Source organism: Bison bison, unplaced genomic scaffold (genome assembly GCF_000754665.1).
Source record: "Bison bison bison isolate TAMUID 2011002044 unplaced genomic scaffold, Bison_UMD1.0 scf7180017864330, whole genome shotgun sequence".
Taxonomy (NCBI): Eukaryota; Metazoa; Chordata; class Mammalia; order Artiodactyla; family Bovidae; genus Bison; species Bison bison.
The window spans coordinates 13588347-13613559 of NW_011494902.1; the positions used below are offsets into that span (position 1 = coordinate 13588347).

At 39.3% G+C, this 25213-nt stretch overlaps 1 protein-coding gene across 5 annotated transcripts in view; it reads right to left on the reverse strand.

Moving 5' to 3' along the window:
• Nucleotides 1–25213, reverse strand: part of GTDC1 (glycosyltransferase-like domain containing 1) — a 460141-nt gene that overhangs the window by 418607 nt on the left and 16321 nt on the right. The window contains exons 1-2 of one of the 5 annotated variants that reach the window (XM_010853693.1): nucleotides 7733–7751; nucleotides 1002–1039 (exon numbers count right to left, since the gene is read on the reverse strand). The exons of the other annotated variants lie outside the window; for them this stretch is intronic. The gene's annotated coding sequence lies outside the window, so the exon portion shown is untranslated. Of the gene's footprint in view, nucleotides 1–1001; nucleotides 1040–7732; nucleotides 7752–25213 lie in introns of those variants that run through there. 5 annotated transcript variants of the gene reach the window in all.

Below are 25213 nucleotides of genomic sequence, written 5' to 3' on the forward strand. Positions count from 1 at the left end.
ATTATGTCTCCTGCATTGGCAGGTGGGTTCTTTATCATTGGGAAGCCCTTTGTAATGGATATTATATATGTATAAAAAGAAGCATGGCAATGTAAACACCCAATTCAGAATACCTGCTATCTCTAAGGCCAGTAAAAGAACAGAATTAGTGATCGGCACCACAGAGAGCCTCAGCTCTGTCTACAAAGGTCTATTTCTCAAGTGAATGAAAAATAAAAAATTGAAGTAAACATGGCAAAAAGGTTCAGTTTTGAAAGAGCTGAGAGTTACATTGTGTTACTCTCTATACATTTTTGCACTTTTCTGTAAATTTAAAGCACTTAAAAATTTTTCAAAGAGAAAAGAACCTTAACTATTATATAACTCTGGCACCATCAACAATTGAGTAAAATATTCCATTCAAAATTTTAAATTTTACCAGTTGGAAGAACAATTCCACTTATGAAAAAAAAAAAAAAACACAACTTCACGATAACCAAGATATAAGGTTACTTGAAGCTTGAGAATCATAATTTAAAAGACTAAATAGCTATAAATCCACTTCAAATGAACACATCTAAAAATTTACTAACATACTATGGAAATTAAGAATATTAAAAATGAGAACTACTATCCCTTAGAAATAATGGTAACTGTGACATTCAGGTTCATTTGACTCTAGTATATCTTTTGCATGAAATGACAAAAATAAATTTTAAGCTGTTTTAGAGAGGCAGACAAAACATAACAGGTGAAATTTCTATAAACCTACAGAAAATAATAGGAAAAGGTTAAATTAAAATGAAAGGAACAGAAATAAATCTTAGAAAGAAAATTTCAATCTAAAAAATATAGAATAAATACAAATTTCATAAAAATAACTTTTAACTATTAAAATAGCCAATTGTGTGTTAAAATATGAATAATCAGTGCTGCTATTTTCATTTTATTGGGAATATAAAATGGAAAAACTTTTCAGAAAGAATGTAAAAACATAAATCAAGGGTATTAAAAATACTCACTCCCTTTAATCCAGTAATTTTCTTTCTAGGAATATATCCTATGGAAAAAATCAAAATAATGAAAACAAACATTCACACATGAGCATGTTAATCATAACATTAGTAGTACAGAAAAACTACCCAAACTAAATAAATCACAATGCATACATATGATACAATATAAAATTAAATAAAAAGGAAGATTATAAGATTACACACACTATGATCTTAACTATCAGTTCAGGTCAGATGATCAGTCATGTACGACTCTTTGCATACTTAAAGGACTGCAGCACGCCAGGCCTCCCTGTCCATCACCAACTCCCAGAGTTTACCCAAACTCATGTCCATTGAGTCGATGATGCCATCCAATCATCTCATTCTCTGTCATCCCCTTCTCCTCCCAGCTTCATTCTTTCCCATCATCACGGTCTTTTCAAATGAGTCAGTTCTTTGCATCAGGTGGCCAAAAGTACTGGAGTTTCAGCTTCAGTATCAGTCTTTCAAATGAATGTTCAGGACTGATCTCCTTTAGGATGGACTGGTTGGATTTCTTTGCCGTCCAAGGGACTCTCAAGATTCTTCTCCAACACCACAGTTCAAAAGCATCAATTCTTTAGAGTCCAACTCTCACATCCATACGTGACTACTGGAAAAACCATAGCCTTGACTAGACAGACCTTTGTTGGCAAAGTAATATCTCTGCTTTTTAATATGCTGTCTAGTTTGGTCATAACTTTTCTTCCAAGGAGTAAGCGTCTTTTAATTTCATGGCTGCAGTCACCATCTGCAGTCATTGTGAAGCCCAAAAAAATAAAGTCTGCTACTGCTTCCCCATATATTTGCCACGAAATGATGGGACCAGATGCCATGATCTTAGTTTCCTGAATGTTGAGCTTTAAGCCAACTTTTCACTCTCCTCTTTCACTTTCATTGAGAGTCTCTTTAGTTCTTCTTTGCTTTCTGCCATAAGGGTGGTGTCATTTGCTTATCTGAGGTTATTGATATTTCTCCCAGCAATCTTGATTCCAGCTTGTATTTATCAAGCCTGGCATTTCTCATGATGTACTCTGCATATAAATTAAATAAGCAGGGTGACAATATACAGCCTTGATGTATTGCTTTTCCTATTTGGAACCAATCTGTTGTTTCATGTCCACTTCTAACTATTGCTTCTTGATCTGCATACAGATTTCTCAGGCGGCAGGTCAGGTGATGTGGTATTCCCATCTCTTTCAGAATTTTCCACAGTTTGTGGTGATCCACACAGTCAAAGGCTTTGGCATAGTCAATAAAGCAGAAATAGATGTTTTTCTCAAACCCTCTTGCTTTTTCAGTGATCCAACGAATGATGGCAATTTGATCTCTGGTTCCTCTGCCTTTTCTAAAACCAGCTTAAACCTCTGGAAGTTCATGGTTCACGTACTGTTGAAGCGTGGCTTGGAGAATTTTGAGCATTACTTTACTAGCATGTGAGATGAGTGCAATTGTGCAGTAGTTTAAGCATTCTTTGGCATTGCCTTTCTATGGGATTGGAATGAAAACTGACCTTTTCCAGTCTTGTGGCCACTGCTAACTTTTCCAAATCTGCTGGCATATTGAGTACAGCACTTTCACAGCATCATCTTTTAGGATTTGAAATAGCACAACTGGAATTCCATCACCTCCACTAGCTTTGTTCATAGTGATGCTTCCTAAGGTCCACTTGACTTCCCATTCCAGGATGTCTGGCTCTAGGTGAGTGATCACACCATTGTGATTATCTGGGTCGTGAAGATCTTTTTTGTACAGTTCTTCTGTGTATTCTTGCCACCTCTTCTTAGTATCTTCTGCTTCTGTTAGGTCCATACCGTTCTGTCCTTTATTGAGCCCATCTTTGCATGAAATGTTCCTTTGGTAATTTTCTTGAAGAGCTCTCTAGTCTTTCCCATTCTATTGTTTTCCTCTATTTCTTTGCACTAATCACTGAGGAAGGCTTTCTTATCTCTCCTTGCTATTCTTTGGAACTCTGCGTTCAAATGGGTGTATCTTTCCTTTTCTCCTTTGCTTTTCACTTCTTTTCACAGCTATTTGTAAGGCCTCATCAGACAGCCATTTTGCCTTTTTTGCATTTCTTTTTCTTGGGGATGGTCTTGATCCCTGTCTCCTATACAATGTCATGAACCTCCATCCATAGTTCATCGGGCACTCTATCAGATCTAGTCCTTTAAATCTATTTCTCACTTCCACTGTATAATCGTAAGAGATTGGACTTAGTTCAAAACTGAATGGTCTAGTGGTTTTCCCTACTTTCTTCAATTTAAGTCTGAATCTGGCAATAAGGAGTTTGTGATCTGAGCCACAGTCAACTCCCAGTCTTGTTTTGCTGACTATATGGAGCTTCTCCACCTTTGGCTGCAAAGAATATAATCAATCTGATCTCAGTGTTGACTATGTGGTGATGATCTTAACTATGGAAAACTATAAAAGTTCAAAGAGAAAAATGAAAGGAAATACACAAAAATATTAAGTCTCCCTCTGGATGATGGATGATTTGCTCCTTAGCTTATTTTCTATAACATATATATATATATATTACTTTTACAATTAGAAAAATAGAAATTTAAAAATACCGGCACTTTCATTAAATATAAAACATTTCAAACTAAGGTATCAGGGCATTTAATAAGTACCTTAGCTGTTATTTCAAGAAATCCTTGAAACATTCATTGCAGTAAAAAGTTGATTATATCTAAGAAGATACAATGTACCTTTCCAAATGTAGACATTATTTAAGAAGCCTTTCATAGCACCTCCCTGGTGGTCCAGTGGTTAAGAATCTGCCTTGCGAAGCAGCGAAACACTGGCTTGATCCCTGGTCCAGGAAGATCCCATATGCCTCGGAGCAACTAAGCCTGTGTGCCACAACTATTGAGTCAGTGTTCAAGAGCCTGGGAGCCACAACGACTGAAGACCACGTGCCTTAAAGCCTGTCCTTAAAGCAAGAGAAGCCAGTGCGATGAGAAGCCCACACATCCCAACTAGAGAGTAGCCCCTACTCTTCACAACTGGAGGAAAGCCCGCGCAGCAACAAAGAACCAGCACAAAAATCAATAAATAAGCAAAAGTTAAATTTCAGAAAAACTTGACCAAAAAAAAAAAGTCCTTCATAGTTTTCTTCTAATTCCTTTCAAAGGCACCCACAGTTTTCTAACATCAAAGTGTACATACATATCTAAAACTGGTTTTCTAATCAATCATTCTATATCACAATCAACATTCCAAACCACATATTTTCACCTGCCTAATGATAATGGCTGAGACCCCAAGACCTCCCAGTCACTGAGCTGTCCCTTACAAACCACTCTAAGGAAAGTTATCACCTTGACTTTGCAGGTGTATGAACTCAGGCTAAGTAATTGTCTCAACATCACACAGCTAGAAAGTGGCAGATCCAGGACTTAAACCCTGGTTATTCAACAGAAGTACATCACAGCACCTTTCAATAAAGCTGACATAACATAAAATCCTGGTTTGGGTTTTTTGCAATTTTAATTCTGTCTCCTAAGGAAAAAAAGAATTAAAATTGCAAAAAACCCAAACCAGGATTTTACATTATGTCAGCTTTATTGAAAGGTGCTATGATGTACTTCTGTCTCCTAAGGAAAAACAGGAGAAGGCAATGGCACCCCACTCCAGTACTCTTGCCTGGAAAATCCCATGTACGGAGGAGCCTGGTGGGCCGCAGTCCATGGGGTCACGAAGAGTCGGACACGACTGAGCGACTTCACTTTCACTTTTCACTTTCATGCACTGGAGAAGGAAATGGCAACCCACTCCAGTGTTCTTGCATGGAGAATCCCAGGAACGGGGGAGCCTGGTGGGCTGCCATCTATGGGGTCGCACAGAGTCGGACACGACTGAAGCGACTCAGCAGCAGCAGCAGCAGCAGCAGCAAGGAAAAACAAGGACAGAGTTCCAGAAAAAAGATACAATTACCAGAAAATGTAATTAAAGAAGCTACCTATTAATCATAGGAAAAGATTTCAATCTGTATCTTTATCACGTACTTTGTACACTTACCTATTGAACACTGACCCCACACACGTGAATCACTTAGCTTAAGGTCAGAGATAAGAGAACACTGGCAAACAGGTAAAGAGCTGTGACAAGCTGTTTTTTCCAAAAACAGCCACAGCAATATTTCCTGTCCCACAAGCCCTTTCAGGGGCTTGCCACACCCTCACCCAAAGTGGGGAACAATTTCCCCTTCAGCTTAAGTTGAGCAGGGCTTTCTATCAAGGAACAGAATGACTCAGAAGTAATACTGCATGATTTCCAAAGGCAACAGAGAAAAGGCAATACAGTTGTCCCTCTGCATCTGTGGCCTCCACATTCTCAAATGCTACCAACCACAGATCAAAAATATTTGAAGAAAGAAATAAATTCCAGAAAGTTCTGAAAAGCAAAACTAGAATTTGCTCCAAATGGGCAACTATTAACATGGGTTTTTATATTGTATTCACAACTATTTACATAGCATTTACATTGTATTAATTACAATTGATAATTAGAAATAATCTAGAGATTATTTAAAATATACAGGATGCAAATACTACACTATTGTATATACAGGACTTGAGCATCTCCGGATTTGGGGATCCTGGGGGTGGATACCAAGGACCACGGTGTAGGCTCTTTCCCTGTCACTCCAGCTCTGGCTCACTGTCTCCTCCCTCCCTCCCATGCTTCTCTCCCTCTCTATAATACAGTCCTTGTCCCCCTCTTCCCTCTCTCTCACCCTTCCAATCTAGTCACCATTCTGTGAGGAAACCCAGGTAACGTGGGAGGGCTACAAACAGGTGTCCGAACCCCAGATTCCCAGTTGTTATCTCAGCTGACAGCCAGCATCACCCAGCAGACATGTTCCTGAACAAGCCTTCAGGTGACTCTGGCCTTCCCTTTGAGCCATACAGCTGACCCAAAGGGTAGCAAAGACAAACCGTGCTACACGAAGACTTCAAATCACAGACTCCAGAGAAAAGTTAACGTTTTTAAGTTTACAGTGGTTTGTCAAGTAGTAAGAGGTCACCAAAACAGACATTTGGTGCTGATTTCACAGCAAGTTAAAAAGTTTCGATCATTCCATACAAAACTTGTACAACTTTGGCAATAATCCTCTTTAAATTAGCTAAACCATAGTCATCCAATGGCTCCTTTGACTTCAGATGGGTCTCTGGAAACTTGAACCTTCAAGGCTGCCTGATTCTCCATTGAGAGTCAAACTCTATAGCATGTTGAAATAAAGTTTCACTTTAAAGGTTGGTGTCCCATCTTTTCAGGGGGAGGTTCTAAGCAGGGATGCCAAGAAACTTCCCTCTAGAAGATAGATGTGGCACGCATGTTTTATCTGATACCACAAAATACACTTGTAGAAAGTTATCATCTATTACCAGCGCTCCCTAGAGCAGAGTATTTCCACAAAGTAATTAGACAATGTACATAGAGAGGATGTACACAAAGTACCTATAGGGACTGCAGAGAAAAATCGTGCAGAGTGAAACAGATACACACAGAGTTGAGCGGCAAGGGAAAGAACAAGAAAACACTGCACTTCCGATGCACTGTAGGCCAGAGTACTGTTTATTCACTGCCTTGCTGTTGTTCAGTTGCTCAGTCATGGCCAACTCTTTGTGACCCCACAGAATGCAGCATGCCAGACGTCCCTGTCCTTCACTCTCTCCCAGAGTTTGCTCAAACTCATGTCCATCGAGTCAGCAATGCCATCCAGCCATCTCATCCTCTGTTGCCCTCTTCTCCTTCTATCCTCAACATTTCCCAGCATCAGGGTCTTTCCCAATGAGTCGGCTCTTTGCATCAGGTGGCCAAAGTATTGGAGACTCATCTTTAGCATCAGTCCTTCCAATGAATATTTACTGTTGATTTCCTTAATTTATATTTTTATATAGCTTCAAATGCAATTTCTAATCAAATGAGCTGAAATAAAAGCTTCTCCTTTTCGATGGAAATACAACGTAATTTTACCAACTACAAAACTTTTCAATGATGAGGTATGCATGAAGTCAACTAAATACAAATAAGAATAGAAACACTGAGATTAGTTTACTTCATAGATTTAGGAAAGAATTTTCAAATGATAATGGCAAGTATCACATTAAAAAGTTAACCAGTTAGTTATCTATCGATTAATAAGCAAATGATAGACTGTAAAATGTTCCTTGATGACAAAATACATTAGCAAAAGGGAAAGTTGCTCAGTCATGTCTGACTCTTTGTAACCGCATGGACTATACAATCCATGGAATTCTCCAGGCTAGAATACCGGAGTGGGTAGCCTTTCCCTTCTGCAGGGGATCTTCCCAACCCAGACATCAAACCCAGGTCTCCCGCATTGCAGGCAGATTCTTTAACAGCTGAGCCCATAAGGGAAACCCAAAATACATCAGACTGGTAATCAAATATAAATTCCATGAATATGAGCCAAAAAAAAAAAAAAAGCCTTTGTGTTTTAGGCATAGTTTTCACTAGCACAAGACCTTTCTTTTTTAAAATCTTTTTGAGTGTATCTCTGTGTTTGTGCGTGTGCACACACACACATGCCGCACGCATGTGCATGCTCAGTTGTTTTTTTTTTTAATCTTCTTTGAGACTCTTTTTTTTTTCTAATTTTATTTTAAAACTTTACATAATTGTATTAGTTTTGCATGCTTAGTTGTATCCGACTCCTTATACCCCCAAGGACTATAACTCACCAGGTTCCTCTATCCATGGAATTTTCCAGGCAAGAATACCAGAGCGCGTTTTCATTTCCTACTCCAGGTGATCTTCCCCGACCCTTGTGTCCCCTGCACTGGCAGGCAGATCCGTTACCACTGCAGCACCTATAAAACTCTTTTGACAGTACAATGAAACCCAAACGTTTCCTTTCAGTTAAACCTAGGTCTCTCACAGCTCTAACCACCTAATAAAATCTTATTCAGGGTCACAGACTATAGGAAATACAATCATCATTATTGCAAAATTCTTCTATTCTCCTTCATTAACTTCTGAACATATGATATATATTCATCAGGTTGTTAGGGAACCATTGACTAAAACCACCCATCTTGGCTAGGCATGATGATAACCACTTGCATAAGTTGTCTCACAACAAGAGGTCCAGGTAAGGAACACAATGCTGTTGCTGAAAATTGACCTGCAGAATTCAAGAAGGGGCCAAAAGGAGGGAGGAGACTCCGGTCCACATATCCTATCAACCTCGCAGAAACATCTGTGCTGAAATCCATCCTGGCTGAGAGATGCGCATACCACCAAGACACACCTTGAGTAAGACCAAATATGGGCCAGACAAGAGACAACCTAGAAACTAACCCCATCACCATAAAACCTAAGACTGTGAGCCACATGGCAACGCAGTTCTTCTGGGTTCCCCTAATCAACTTCTCTTCACCCCAGGCATCTGTTCCCAATAAAGTCTTTTGCTTTGTCAGTATGTGTGGCTCTCTGGACAACTCATTTCCGAGTGTTAGACAAGAGCCACTCTTGGGACCTGGAAAACCCTTTTCAAGTGACAACACAAGTTACTAAACTGTGTGTCATACACAATGGATGTAGAATTCACGGCCAAAACGATTTATATCCAGTCCTCTGATGGAAATAATATTCCCCAAATATATGAACTTCAGATGGAAAACAAAGAAAATGAATCCAAAAGTTTATCTGCTATCCCTCCTTCTTTTGAGGGAAAAACTGTACAAAAAAATTTACAATCTTTAAACCTACAAAATGATAAAGAACAATGAAAACCCACATGAAGATTTAAAAACACTTTTTAAAATCAAATTTTAAGATGAAATTATCCTTTACAGTCCATATCTGCTGTATAAAAGATTATGGAATCTAATAACTTTTAAGGGTTGGTTTGATTTAATGGGAACTAAGTTGAACCACTAGACCATTCAGGTACGACCTAAATCAAATCCCTTATGATTATACAGTGGAAGTGACAAACAGATTCAAGAGATTAGATAGTGTCTGAGGAACTACGGATGGAGGTTCACGACACTGTACAAAGGCAATGATCAAGACCATCCCCCAAAAAAAGAAATGCAAAAAGGCAAAAAGGTTTTCTGAGGAGGCCTTACAAACAGCTGAGAGAAGAAAAGCCTAAGGCAAGCATGAAAAGGAAAGATACCCTTTTAAATGTAGAGTTTCAAAGAAAAGAATAGCAAGGAGAGATAAGAAAGCCTTCCTCAGTGATCAGTGCAAAGAAACAGAGGAAAACAATAGAATGGGAAAGACTAGAGAGCTCTTCAAGAAAATTAGACACCGAGGGAACATTTCATGCAAAGATGGGCTCAAAAGGACAGAAATGGTATGGACCTAACAGAAGCAGAAGATATTAAGAAGAGGTGGCAAGAATACACAGAAGAACTATACAAAAAAGATCTTCACGACCCAGATAATCACTATGGTGTGATCACTCACCTAGAGCCAGACATCCTGGAATGGGAAGTCAAGTGGGCCTTAGGAAGCATCACTATGAACAAAGCTAGTGGAGGTGATGGAATTCCAGTTGAGCTACTTCAAATCCTAAAAGATGATGCTGTGAAAGTGCTGTACTCAATATGCCAGCAAATTTGTTAAAGTTAGCAGTGGCCACAGGACTGGAAAGGTCAGTTTTCATTCCAATCTCAAAGAAAGGCAATGCCAAAGAATGTCCCAACCACCATACAATTGCACTCATCTCACACACTAGTAAAGTAATGCTCAAAATTCTCCAAGCCAGGCTCCAGCAATACATGAACCGTGAACTACCAGGTGTTCAAGCTGGTTTTAGAAAAGGCAGAGGAACCAGAGATCAAATTGCCAACATTTGCTGGATCATCATAAAAGCAACAGAGTTCCAGAAAAATATCTATTTCTGCTTTATTGACTATGCCAAAGCCTTTGAATGTGTGGATCACAATAAACTGTGGAAAATTCTGAAAGAGATGAGAATACCAGATCACCTGACCTGCCGCCTGAGAAATCTGTATGCAGGTCAAAAAGCAATAGTTAGAAGTGGACATGGAACAATAGACTGGTTCCAAATCAGGAAAGGAGTACGTCAAGGCTATATACTGTTACCCTGTTTATTTAACTTATATGCAGAGTACATTATGAGAAATGCCAGGCTGGATGAATACAAGCTGGAATCAAGATTGCTGGGAGAAATATCAATAACCTCAGATAAGCAAATGACACCACCCTTAGGGCAGAAAGCAAAGAACTAAAGAGCCTCTTGATGAAAGTGAGAGAGGAAAGTGAAAAGTTGGCTTAAAACTCAACATTCAGAAAACTAAGATTATGGCATCTGGTCCCATCATTTCATGGCAAATAGATAGGGAAGCAGTGGCAGACTTTATATTTTTAGGCTCCAAAATCACTGCAGATAGTGACTGCAGCCATGAAATTAAAAGATGCTTGCTCCTTGGAAGAAAAGCTATGATCAACCTAAACAGCATATTCAAAAGCAGAGATGTTACTTTGCCAACAAAGGTCCGTTGAGTCAAAGCTATGGTTTATAGTCATGTACGGATGTGACAGTTGGACTATAAAGAAAGCTGAGCACAGAAGAATTGATGCTTTTGAACTGTGGTGTTGGAGAAGATTCTTGAGAGTCCCTTGGAGTGCAAGGAGATCCAAGCAGTCCATTCTGAAGGAAATCAGTCCTGAATACTCATCGGAAGGATTGATGCTGAAGCTGAAACTCCAACACTTTGGCCACCTGATGTGAAGAACAGACTCAATGGAAAAGACACTGATGCTGGGAAAGATTGAAGGCAGGAGGAGAAGGTGACGATAGAGGATGAAATGGTTGCATGGCATGATCGACTCGATGGACATGAGTTTGAGTAAACTCCAGTAGTTGGTGATGGATGGGGAGGGAGGCCTGGTGTGCTGCCGTCCATGAGGTTTCAGAGAGTCAGACATGACTGAGCGACTGAACTGAACTGAGCTACAGTTAAATCCAATCAATTTAAAAGGATAAACCTTGTCATTTTATATCATTTCTAAAGATAATTTACACAAATTATCAAATAATTCCATTTCAGAAACACTCAAACTAACAAATGACCATACACATAAACAAAATGCAGCCCAAAGCTATGTCTATAAAACTGCCAAGATATTTTACAAAAATTAATCTAAGTTGATCATTTTTGCTTGTGTGTGTGTATATATATATATAGTTACTGAATACTAAATAGGGAAATAAATAAACAGGCAAATCATTCATAAAATGAGTGATCAAACAGTTAACTATAGTACTCAAGCACCAAATGACAGTATAAATGAATAAAAAAAGACTATAGTTTTTGTCACACATCTATTCCAGAACCTAAGAGATAAACCATAGGGACTCCTATAGTATACAGATCCAAATGGGAAGCACCTGCTTCCAATTGTCTAATATATATAGTATCTGCTTCTTTGGATGGAAAACCTCTAAGAGGAAACTGCATTATACTGTGTGTGCATGTACACATATGCTTAATGCTCTCACAAGTTGTACTAAAAGACATTACATGGGTCACAAAATTCAGCAAGAACAAATCTGGATGAATATCAAGACCAGCATTAATGATGCATCCTTGGTAAGGCTCTGCACAAAGAACTGATTTGAACATAAAAACATTCTTCAGTCTTTCTTGTGTTCACACAGCTTGCTTTTCAAACTTGACTAAGTGAAGACTTCAATGTTGTCTGAAGAAAGAAACAGTATTTTCACTGATACTTTGAATATGATATCATCTCTCTAGGCCTTGAATCCCTGACCTCTGGGTAAAACAACTAAATCAATTATTTCATATTTTAAAATATATAATCTTTATCTACCTACATACTTGATTTCCAGCCTGTAAGAAGAGTACGAATATTTATTTTCCTATTTGCAATAATAAACATTACTCGTAGTGGACTAAATATGTCTCCAAGTCTCTTGGCTTTTCAACTCTCATGAAAGTTTAAGTTGACCATTAAGAAATCCTTAACCATTACCAAATCCAGTTCTTTCATAAGGGACAATTTAATGGCCCTATTTTGTATCATGTACCTCTGAGGTCTGATGAAGACTAAGGGCCCTTTCCAGAGAAATACCTACTTGAGTACATACAGACAAGATTTTACATAGCAATGAAGTGGGGGCAGGGGAGGTTATTTTAGACTTTCTTAAAATCTGATGAACTTTGACTTACCTTGCTCACTTTTTTCAAGACCACAGCCTAAATCTGTATACTAATCTCCACCCCAGTTCCTACCTACCAATAGGATAGGGTTCCTGTACTTCTTGTTCATAATCCTTTAACTCTCTTACAAATTAGATGACTGTATGTATCATGGTGTACTATTTTGACTGATTTTCTCATTTTCTTCTCCATTGGAATGTGAGCTCCTTAAGGCCAGAAACTGTCAGATCCTGTTCTAAAACTCCAGCAACTGGTACCACACTGTGAAAAAAAAAATTAAGTATCTGTCTTTCAAATAAAGCCATGAGTTGATAATTGTTGAAGATGGGCAATGAGTACAAGCAGAGTAGGGCAGGAAGGATGTTTCATTCTACTAGTCTGTCTCCTTTTGTATATATTTGAAAATTTTCACATATTAAGGGGGAAAAAGTCTAGAAAAAAAGCTCTACAGCTATATACGAATAACTTTCACATATTTGAATACACCTAAAAACAAACTACACTTGTTCATTATGCCTGAGAGAACTAGGATCAGTGATTAGAAAACAAAATTCTGGCTTCACATAAGAAAGAACTCTCTAATAACTAAAGGTATCTGAAAATGAAGCTGGCACTGGGCTAGGTACAGACATACCTTGGAGATCTTTGTAGGTTCAGTTCCAGACCATTACAATACAGCAAATATGGCAATAAAGTGAGCCAAACAAATTTACTGGTTTCCTAGAGTACATAAAAGTTACATTAATGCTATACTGTAGTCTACTGTATACAATAGTGTTATGTCTAAAAAAAATAATAATGTTACATATCTTAATTTAAAAGTGCTTTGCTCCTCTGCTCAGTGTTATGTGGCAGCCTGGATGGGAGGGGGTCTTGGGGGAGAATGGATACATGTGTATATATGGCTGATTCCATTTGCTGTTCACCTGAAACTATCACAACACTGTTAATCAGCTATAATCTAATACAAAATAAAAAGTTCAAAACCAAAAAGAGCCAAAAAAAAGTGCTTTGCTAAAAAATACTAACCATCATCTGACACTACAGGGTTGCCACAAATCTTCAACTTGTTAAAAAGCATAGTGTCTGCAACACACAAGAAAAAGAAGTACAATAAAAAGAAGTATACCTGTATATTCAAGCAGGAGATGGCCATTCAAAATGGATTACTATTAAAAAATGAATTCTAAGGGTTAAGCTTAGGGTTCAGATCTGTGAATATGTGAAAACATAGTTTATATCTTAAAAGAGATACACAGAAGTCAATATAATGACTACTGATTTCATAAAACAGCTACAAAGAATGAAGTCCTTTCTCAAAACCAATTACCTCTCTAGCCTCATTTCATGGGCACGCACGCACTCTGGGCTCCAGCTTCCCCAGCCTTCTGACAGGTCCTCAGTGCGCTCGGTGGTGTCCACTGCACTTGCTGCTCCTACGGGAATGCTCTTCACATAGCAGCTAAGAAACACTTCCTTGGGGAAGTCATCCCTACCTGACCAGATTATGCTCTCTGACAACCACAGTTCTTTTCCAGAAAACAGAGACCCCATGTTTTTGCTCACCACTGTATCCCTAGGGCCTGTCACAGAGTCTGGCACATTGTAAGTGCTCAATAAATATTTGTTGAATGGATGAATGAATACAACATTCCCTATGAACCTAGCATTTTCATAAATTATGATCTAAACTGAATACAAGTCAACTTACCAAAATATAATCAAGCTATTTCTTTATCACAAGTGATTAAACTATCTCCCTAGAGGCCAAGGACAATAAGAAAACAGCTAGCTCCCAAGAGAATCTTTTATACTTGTTTTATTATGAAAATATAACACATTTTCAGTAACTTTTAGCTTCACAATACACACAAAAAATTTGTTTCTCAGAATTCTTTTAAGATTCTGACAAGCCAAATGATTCTCAAGTCAAACAGTGGGTTATTAAGCTGAAAGAATTTATTGTATGAATGTGAAGTCTAATTAGGGCATTTAGTTAAGAAAGAAGCAGTGAAAGATTTAGGACAGATGGACAACCATCAGGTCATATAAAATATTTCCAAATATGTGTTTATAAGAAATATATGAAAATGCCCAGCATAGGGATACTCTCTGTTGCTAAGAAACACTGAACGTTGATAACTAAATTGTCCTTCTTACAAAGGTCAACAACAATCATCTCAATTATCAGTGCAATTCCTTTTAACTATTCATTCTTAAAAACCTTTATAAAATATACTAAACAAAAAGACGTACATGGTATTTAACACTCAGAATCACTGATGTATATAATGTATACAGAGACAGTGGTATTTTACTGACTTCCATCAAAAGTGGTTTTTCAAGACAAAGTTACGAGATCCTACTTTAGTATTAAGAATGTGCGAACAAAATTAGATTAAAAGTACAAAAAAATTCTATCCACACCAAATCTATCACTATGGCTAATATACAAAATATTTGAAATTCCAAACAAATTCTAACAAAGCAAAACACTAAGTTTTAGGACTATTTTATCCTTAATTGGGAGAAATTACCCACCGTCATCTTATTCAGAACTCTGTGTTACCTGATAAATCTGAATTAGAGCCAGCACTGCACTATGTTGAAATCCCTTAGACTCAACCCTGCTTCTAATAACTTTTAGCTTCAATTCTGGACCCAACATGAACTTTCACCCAGGTCATCCACTCCATTATTAGTACCAGTCCTGGGCTCAGTCCCTCCTCCACTTCAGAAAGAAATGACAATCTAAGGAAAAGATGAAGGGAAACCTTCCTACCAAGTAATGAACTCCAAAGAGTGATTATTTTTCAATGAAATAAATAAAATTTACCTTGGAGATCCCAGAATGTGAATATGGAACATGTAAAAGATTTAGCCTAATGCCTGATTTTCTCAGCATAAAAACAACACATTACATGATTTTCTAGTACCCCAAATCTATATATTAGAAGGCACAACACCCTAAAACTCCTTTTTTATTATGAAAATCTGCAAACACACAGAGCAGTAAAGACTTTAATGTACCATATCACCTTGACAACGATTATCAGCACCCTGACAATTTTATTTCATCTATAGGAAATCTACTCTTGAACATTCAAAAGCACATGAATTGAGATACACTTTTAAAAGTGTACTCAACATGTTGACCATGCAGAAACAGCAGGTTTCATGCAAAAACTTTATTTTTGTCTCTTACTGGTCCATTAAACACATTCAGCAGTAAAACAACCTCTGCCCTAGAGAAAAAACTCGTAATTCTCATGACTTTCTTGTCACTAAGACGTTACAGAAAATCATATGATGACTTGAAATGGTAAGTCTCAGTTCAGTAATTTAAAATAACTAGTCTCAGGCAGACAACTGGGGAAATTTGAATATGGACTACGGACTATATAACATTATCATATCAATAGTAAATTATTGGGTGTGACAATGCATTGTGTAGGAGAATATTTTAATTTTTAAAATAGAAAAGTTAAACTATTTAGGAGTAAAGTGTCATTTTCAAACGGTTCAGGCCCACTCCACCGGCCAAAAAAATTATGCTGTATATATACTTGTAGCCAAATATTACTGACTGGTAAAAGGTATGAGGTGCTTACTAGATAATTATTTCAACAGTTATATAAGCTTAAAATTTTTCAAAGTTTAAAGACTATATCCAAATAACAGTCAGAACTCCAAAGTACAGTAAACACTAAAACTTATGTTACCTTTTCAGCTAGGGCCTGCAGAGCTGGCCATTGTTAGTCAGGGAGGGAAGGAACAAGAGCCTTCTCTTCTCACAAGTTTCTCTTCTGCCGTCTTTCAAGTTTTCTGAGCCCACCCAGATCAAAGACAGGGAGGGGAGGAGGGGTCAGGCGTAACAGTATAGTTCTTACCTGACTGCTACTGTACCAACAAGACCCAATGTTATATGAAGATGGCAAGTGTTTAATGCTGATTTTCCTTCTCTTGGGAAGAGTCTATGCATTCATCTATGAGTATGATCCTCCAAGTACAAGACTCTGCCAGGGATGGTGCTCTCCCTTGGCTAACGTAACAGCTCCCTCTCAGTGTCCCCTCCGTTTCTGACCTCTGGCCATACATCCAATTCCTTACTGCGAGGATCTTCCTTCCCTGGCAGTAAACTTTCTTGGGAAGGATTCCTTTTCAAATAACACCAGGGTGATAGTCATATTCTGTGATACATACATACACTTCTGACCTGCTGGGAGAAAAGTGTGTGTTAGTCGCTAAGTCATATCTGACTTTGCGAACCCATGGACTGTAGCCTGCCAGGATCTTCTGTCCATAGAATTCTCCAGCCAAAGATACTGGAGTAGGTTGCCATTCCCTTCTCCAGGGATCAAACCTGGGTCTCCTGCATTGCAGGCAGACTTTTTACCATCTGATCCACCAGGAAGAGAGCAGCGCAATTATTTCTCAAACCCAGCCCAATTGCCAAACAACCCTTATGCTTTCTCAGGCATGAGTCAAGAATCAGTCCTTTGTGACCTCAGACCATGTACTACAGGTGAACTCCTCTCACTAAGCTTCATGAAGTATTCTGATGCCTATCTTGTAAGAGGTAGGGCTAAAACACACAGCACTTCAATGACACTCTGAATTTGCCTAATGAAATCTCTCCCTCTTTTGATATCCTCTATGTAATAAAGGGATTCAAAGATCACAAAATTAGCTTCCCACAACTCTGTATATGCTACAGCACTTCCTTGGGATATAGCAGTATCTGTTGAATACTGATATGTCAACTCAAAGTTCCACTCCTTCAGGACGCATGTCTTTTTTTATCCTTTTAGTGCCAGCACTAGCACTCAACACATCATGGGTCCTCAAGAAAATGTTTTTTGAGGGGATGATCTCAACAAATGACAGCAGGTATAAATAAGTGGAAGAGTACATAAAATTAAGCAATGACGGATGACTTTCACTATCTGAAGAACTATCTGAAAATAGACTGCTCAGTGAGCGAACATTGGGCTAAGCAAAGCACATTTGGTCCTCCCTAATTTATACACCTAGATATAGGCCTGCTGCTGCTGCTGCTGCTGCTAAGTCGCTTCAGTCGTGTCCAACTCCTAGCGACCCCATGGACTGCAGCCCACCAGGCCCGTCCATCCATGGGATTTTCCAGGCAAGAGATATAGGCCTATGAAAACCTAAAAGGGCAATCAGACACCCAAGTGATCCTCCTCTGTTCATGATACCCATCTCCACACTTACAGCATACAGAAAATACTCATGTGTTTACCATTTGTATACAGGTCACTGAGGGCTTAGTTGGTTCACCCTTGCTGACAGAAATAGTAACTATCACGTTGACCAACAAAGGTAAAGTTAAAGGACTCGCATAAAAGTTAAGAGAGAAAGGTATGGATTATAACAGAGGATGAGTAACTGCCTACAGCAAACCCCCCCAACTCCCACAGCCGCCCTTAACTCCACCCCCTCCCTGACTGTACTGAGTGAACACCATTTAGAAGAAATAAGAGCCCCTCTATTTCTTTCTGTTTCCTACTTTAAAACTATAGCCATGCAAAAAGATCTCTTCGAGGCAGCACGATGCCTGCAGGGGCTTCCCCAGGGGCTCAGCAGTAAAGGATCCACCAGCAAAGCGGGAGACACAGGAGACCTGGGTTTGATCCCTGGGTGAGGAAGATGCCCTGGAGAAGGAAATGGCAAACCACTCTAGTATTCCTGCCTGGAGAATCCCACGGAGAGGAGCCTGGCTGGCTGCAGGTAGAACAGTCTTAGATATAGTCACTCAACAAGCCACACTGGAGAGCTAATACGTTAAGGTGCCCTAAAGGTTTTCTAGTTTAAAGATTACTTATGTACATGTTCAAGAAATACTTAAAGAACATCAACTATGTGTCAGGTTCTGGGCTAGTCAGGCACTATGGGAGAATCAAAGATGAGTAAAGAATTCAATGAGCTTACAATGTAATAAGGAGGATTTGACAAATACTTAAAAGATTGTAGTATCCTAGTAAGAAAAGCACCACCATAAAGAAATGAGACTCTGAAGAATGATTAGGATTTTAACAGGGAGAGGTGAAGAAGGGCTTTGAGCAAAGGAAAGAGTGTTACCAAAGAAAAAGAAATAAATGTAGGAATACTGACCAAGACCCTAGAGTATTTGTTAGGTATTAAAAAAGTAGAAAATAAAGACAGAAAAAGCAGACTGAAGTCTAACTGGAGAGGGCCCTAAGTGCCAAGGTTAGATATTAAAACTCCCTTTTGTGAGTAACAAGAACAAATAGAAATAAATTTAAAATAAAACAGCTTCAAGGACATGGGAGTGAAAAGGATTTAGAGGGCCTAAACAATTTTAAAAAGAACAAAGCTGAACAACTTATATCACACATACTTCAAGATGGTATGAATCAGTATGGTGCTGACATGATAGACATATAGGTTAACATATAAAAGAGTCAAGGAAAAGATTCAGAAATATATGATTAGTTGATTTTCAACAAAAGCTTCAAGATAAGACAAGGGAGAAGAGAGAGTTTTTTCCACAACCGGTCCTTGGAAAACTAAATTTGAAAAAGAATGGACCTTGATCCTTACCTCAAACTCTACACAAAACTTAACTCAAAATGGGCCAGAGACTGAATGCAACAGCTGAAACTATTATATTACACCTTTAGAAGAAAATATATGCTAAAATCCTTATAACCTAGAGTTAATCGAAGATTTCTTAGAACCACACAAGGAAGGGAAGGAGAAAACACTGATAAAATGGATATATTCAAAAATTAAAACTTCTGTTCTTCAAAAGACACCATTAATGAAAGAAAAGGGCAATCTACAGACCAGAAATTTCAAGAAAACATACAATCTAAGTTTTTTAATGGGCAAAAGATTTAAACAAATATTTCACAGAAGATTAAACAAATGGTCAATAAGGACATGAAAAGATCAATGCCACTGGTAAACAAACAAATGCAAATTAAAACCACAATGAGACACCACCATGCACCCCACTAGAATGTCAAAATTTTAAAGAATGATAGCATCAGGTGCTGGCCAGAACGTGGAGCAAGGAGAACTTTCATACACTTGAAAGAATACGGTACAATTACTTTGAAAACAATTTGACGGTTTCTTACGAAGTTAATCACACACTTATCATACGTCACTAGACTTCTATTCCTGGGTATCTAACCACAAAAAGTTAAACCATAAGACACAAAGACCTGAACATGAGCATTCATGGTAGCTTCAGATCAGATCAGAACAGTCACTCAGTCGTGTCCGACTCTTTGCGACCCCATGAATCGCAGCACACCAGGCCTCCCTGTCAATCACCAACTCCCGGAGTTCACCCAGACTCACGTCCAACGAGTCAGTGATGCCATCCAGCCATCTCATCCTCTGTCGTCCCCTTCTCCTCCTGCTCCCAATCCCTCCCAGCATCAGAGTCTTTTCCAATGAGTCAACTCTTCACATGAGGTGGCCAAAGTACTGGAGTTTCAGCTTTAGCATCATTCCTTCCAAAGAAATCCCAGGGCTGATCTCCTTCAGAATGGACTGGTTGGATCTCCTTGCAGTCCAAGGGACTCTCAAGAGTCTTCTCCAACACCACAGTTCAAAAGCATCAATTCTTCGGCGCTCAGCCTTCTTCAGAGTCCAACTCTCACATCCATACATGACCACTGGAAAAACCATAGCCTTGACTAGACGAACCTTTGTTGGCAAAGCAATGTCTCTGCTTTTGAATATGCTATCTAGGTTGGTCATAACTTTCCTTCCAAAGAGTAAGCGTCTTTTAATTTCATGGCTGCAGTCACCATCTGCAGTGATTTTGGAGCCTCCAAAAATAAAGTCTGACACTGTTTCCACTGTTCCCCCATCTATTTCCCACGAAGTGATGGGACCAGGTGCCATGATCTTCGTTTTCTGAATGTTGAGCTTTAAGCCAACTTTTTCACTTTCACTTTCATCAAGAGGCTCTTTAGTTCCTCTTCACTTTCTGCCATAAGGGTGGTATCATCTGCATATCTGAGGTTATTGATATTTCTCCCAGCAATCTTGATTCCAGCTTGTGTTTCTTCCAGTCCAGCGTTTCTCATGATGTACTCTGCATAAGTTAAATAAGCAGGGTGACAATATATAGCCTTGACGTACACCTTTTCCTATTTGGAACCAGTCTGTTGTTCCATGTCCAGTTCTAACTGTTGCTTCCTGACCTGGATACAAATTTCTCAAGAGGCAGATCAGGTGGTCTGGTATTCCCATCTCTTTCAGAATTTTCCACAGTTTATTGTGATCCACACAAAGGCTTTGGCATAGTCAATAAAGCAGAAATAGATGTTTTTCTGGAACTCTCTTGCTTTTTCCATGATCCAGCGGATGTTGGCAATTTGATGTCTGGTTCCTCTGCCTTTTCTAAAACCAGCTTGAACATCAGGAAGTTCACGGTCCACGTATTGCTGAAGCCTGGCTTGGAGAATTTTGAGCATTACTTTACTAGCGTGTGAGATGAGTGCAATTGTGCGGTAGTTTGAGCATTCGTTGGCATTGCCTTTCTTTGGGATTGGAATGAAAACTGACCTTTTCCAGTCCTGTGGCCACTGCTAACTTTTCCAAATTTGCTGGCATACTGAGTGCAGCACTTTCACAGCATCATCTTTCAGGATTTGATATAGCTCAACTGGAATTCCATCACCTCCACTAGCTTTGTTCATAGTGATGCTTTCTAAGGCCCACTTGACTTCACATTCCAGGATGTCTGGCTCTAGGTCAGTGATCACACCATCGTGATTTTCTGGGTCATGAAGATCTTTTTTGTAAAGACCCAAGAAAAGTTAGGGAATAAGCTAAGTGGTTATCTAGGGGGAAGAGCATTCCAGGGAAGGGAAGATCAAGTGCAAAGGCCCTGAGGGCAGCTATTCCAGGAGTAACAGTGAATGGAGGGTAGTAAACACAGTCAAAAGCTGAGATTGCAGATGGAGGAAGATCATATAGAGCCTTATAAGCTACTAGAAAGACTTTAGTTTTTACAGTAAATAAGAAAGGAAACAAAGTTGTGACATGAACAAAGACAACATCTGACTTAGGTTTTAACTGATTCTTTTGGCTACTGACTGCACTGAGACTAGACCAAAGTGCTAGGATACACACTGAGTTGGGGATTATAAGAGGAAGCTAGGAGACTAGTTAGTTCGGTAGCTCAGTCACGTCCAACTATCTGTGACCTCATGGACTGCAGCAGGCCAGGCTTCCCTGTCCATCACCATCTCTGGGAGCTTGCTCAAACTCATGTCAATCAAGTCAGTGATGCCATCCAACCACCTCATCCTCTATCGTCCCCTTCTCCTCCTGCTTTCAATCTTTCCCAGCATCAGAGCCTTTTCCCATAAGTCAGTTCTTCGCATCAGGTGGCCAAAGTATTGGAGTTTCAGCTTCAGCATCAGTCCTTCCAGTGAATATTCAGGACTGATTTCCTTTAGGATGGACTGGTTGGATCTCCATGCAGTCCAAGGGACTCTCAAGAGTCTTCTCCAACACCACAGTTCAAAAGCATCAATTCTTCGTCACTCAGCTTTCTTTGTAGTCCAACTCTCACATGAGACCAGTTAGGAGACTATTAAAAGAATCCAAGTAAGAGATGACAACAGGCTGACCAGGTAGTAGTGGATGTGGGGAGAGGTGGTCAGATTCAGATTCTAGATGTATTTTGATGAAGATCCAACATAAATTATAGACAGATAAGCTGTAGATATGAGAGAGAAGAGTCATAGATGACTTCAAGGTTCATGATCTAAGTAACAGGGATGGGGCTGTCATTTACTTAGATGAGAAAGACTGAAGATGAAACAAGTTTGGGTGAAAAGATAAATTCAGTTTTTGCACATTTTAGATTTAAATATGCATATGGAAATATCATAAATCAATTAGTTACGTGTCTGGAGTTCAGAGGAAAAAAAAATCTCATATTTTTTTTTTGGGGGGGGCAGTTAATCACTGGGTATCATGGTGTGTGTGTGTGTGTGTGTGTGTGTGTGTGTGTGTGTGTGTGTGTGTGTGTGTAAAACTTTAGGAAAGAATCCATACTTGAACTGAATACATTAAGGCCTTAGTACTAATGGATCATGTGCTTTCTGATTTACATAAATCCATGCAAGTCTGCTAGGCACTTCACACCTTTATTTTTACTTTCACATCTGAAGTACAGCAATATGGATAGATAAGGTGTGTATTTAAGATAACAACGTGAACAGACACATTCCTGGAGCTATAGCTATTTAAAAGTGACACTAGCATCAAGATACTCATTCTTATTCTGGGAAGGCTTTAAAAAACAATCACTTGTTATGAAACTAACTGCACTGCCACATGCTTAAGATCATATGTAAAAATCATCATCTTCTCTACGTTTTACTGTTTTAAATCAAGGAAAGTAATAGACTTTGTGATTAGAAGTTTGGTTTTTATGCTTATAACCATCTAAGTTCTAAAGTGAGTAACATTTCTACACTGTATCTTATAACAGAAATACTTTGCGTAATGTTAACGAAATACAAAATGGCATGTAAAAGAATCAAACCTCAACTGGAATTTGTTAACATGGGCAAACTGGTGATTGAAACCATTTCTTTAAAATAGTAACATTTTCAGTGTGGATGAGCATTCTTCTCTCCCAGTCATCTATTCATTTCCAATCCCATGCCTTTGACTATTTCCTCATGCTAGTATGTCCCTCTTCGCAGCTGTTACCACCCTCTTCCTTCAAGGCCCAGCCCAAACTCAGCCTCCTCCAAAGCCTGCCCTGAACCCCAGTGGTTTTCAGTTCCATATTCCCAGAGCATTGCCACTTATAGGTCCAGAGCACCCATGTCGCCATGGATTAAGTTTACCTCTACACTAAAACAGAAACCCCTTGAGGACAGAAAATCTACCTAAAATGCTTACCTGAGTACCCTACATATGAAATTGTAGGTACCTTACTTAAAGGTTTGTTCAACTAAATTAAAATCCTGTCAAAGAAAACAATCAAATACACTGAACTCAGTGGGATATATGCTCTAATTTCATCACTTCAAACATGCACTTTTGGGTCTCACTTCCCCGTCTCTCTGTAACATTCCAGATAAAATGACTCAGTCATTTTCAAATATTGCAAAATATAATCTAGTCTAATTTATACCTTCAGTTTCATATCTTATTCAGAGTATCCATATACTAACCTCAGCCAAGCCAGGCAAGAACATAATCAGTTTCTTTCAAAATCCTTACTGGTTCTTTCACTTTTCTCCACTTCCTTTTTCACTTCCTGGTTCTGCCAGATCAGAATAGGAGAGGGACAAGTGTCCCACATGCCTACTTTAATGGGGGCTTACTTGATAGCCATGAAGTAAGATCATCTGCTATGCTTATGTAATTATGACAGCTATCTCCTCTCATTCTCAAAGCCCAACTTGGACAGCACGTTTCAGGTCTTCACAGAAGGGGGGCCTTAAATTTCAAGAAGCCTCCCACCCTGAATAGTTCCCTGGTGTTGGGGGTGCACTCTACAGCTGGCCTCTTACCATCCTACCCAAAATCCCCTTATAGGGCAAGCACTCCACCTTCCCAGGAGCCATCAAGATTACCTCAAGCCTGGTTACTTCCCATGGCACCCAAAAAAACTTATGCCTGCTCACCACACTAGATGCAAATACCAGCTCTTCCCACTACTGCCCTCTCACTCAACATGCCAAATAACTAGCTCCACTTATTCTCCTCCCCTCCAGAAATGAGTCAGTTAAGGAAGGGCCCCAAACTCTAGGAAATGTATGCCATGATCTCTCAAGAAGTCTGCAGAAGGTGCTGCTGCAGTATCAATAAACAAGGTTCTGAAGCTGATTAAACACCCGGACAAGAAATTAAATACCAATTTACCTTTCTGGAAGATATACCCAAATCCTGGGCTGGAAATAAAAGGGCCTTTGGGCAAGAAACAGGGAAATGTCATATAACCAACTCTCCACTAGAGTAACAATTCTTCCCTTGAATGACACTTTGTGGGGGAGGATTGTGCTGGGCCTTTGTGGCTGGGTGCGGGCTTTCTCTAGCTGCTGCGAGCAGGGACGGGGCCACTCTCTAGTTGCAGGCTTTGCAGCGTGCAGGCCTCTCATTGTAGTGGCTTGTTACACAGCACAGGCTCTAAAGCGTGTGGGCTTCAGTAGTTGTGGCCCATATGCTTAGCTGCTGCGTGTCATACGGGATATTCCCAGACCAGGGATCTAACCAGTGTCCTCTACGTTGCAGGCAGATTCTTAACCACTAGACTCCAAGAGAAGACCCTGAATGACATCTTTAAAACCCCTTTTCTAATTTCACTTATGTTATGGGGAGTGGATGCCACAATCTTCTTCTTTTACTAAGCCCCACAGTACTCTTTAGAATATAAGGATGCTTCAGTTCAATTCAGTTCAGTCACTCAGTCGTATCCGACTATTTGCGAACTCATGAATTGCAGCACACCAGGGCTCCCTGTCCATCACCAACTCCCACAGTTTACTCAAACGCATGTCCATCAAGTCAGTGATGCCATCCAATCATCTCCTCCTTTTTCATACCCTTCTCCTCCTGCCTTCAATCTTTCTCAGCATCAGGGTCTTTTCCAATGAGTCAGTTCTTCACATCAGGTAGCCAAAGTATTGGAATTTCAGCTTCAACATCAGTCCTTCCAACGAATATTCAGGACTCATTCATTTCCTTTGGGGTGGACCGGCTGGATCTCCTTGCTGTCCAAGGGACTCTCAAGAGTCTTCTCCAACACCACAGTTCAAAAGCATCAATTCTTCGGTGCTCAGTTTTCTTTATAGTCCAACTCTCATATCCATACATGACTACTGGAAAAACCATAGCTTTGACTAAACAGACCTTTGTTGGCAAAGTAATGTCTCTGCATTTTAATATGCTGTCTAGGTTGGTCATAACTTTTCTTCCAAGGAGTAAGCGTCTTTTAATTTCATGGCCGCAATCACCATCTGCAGT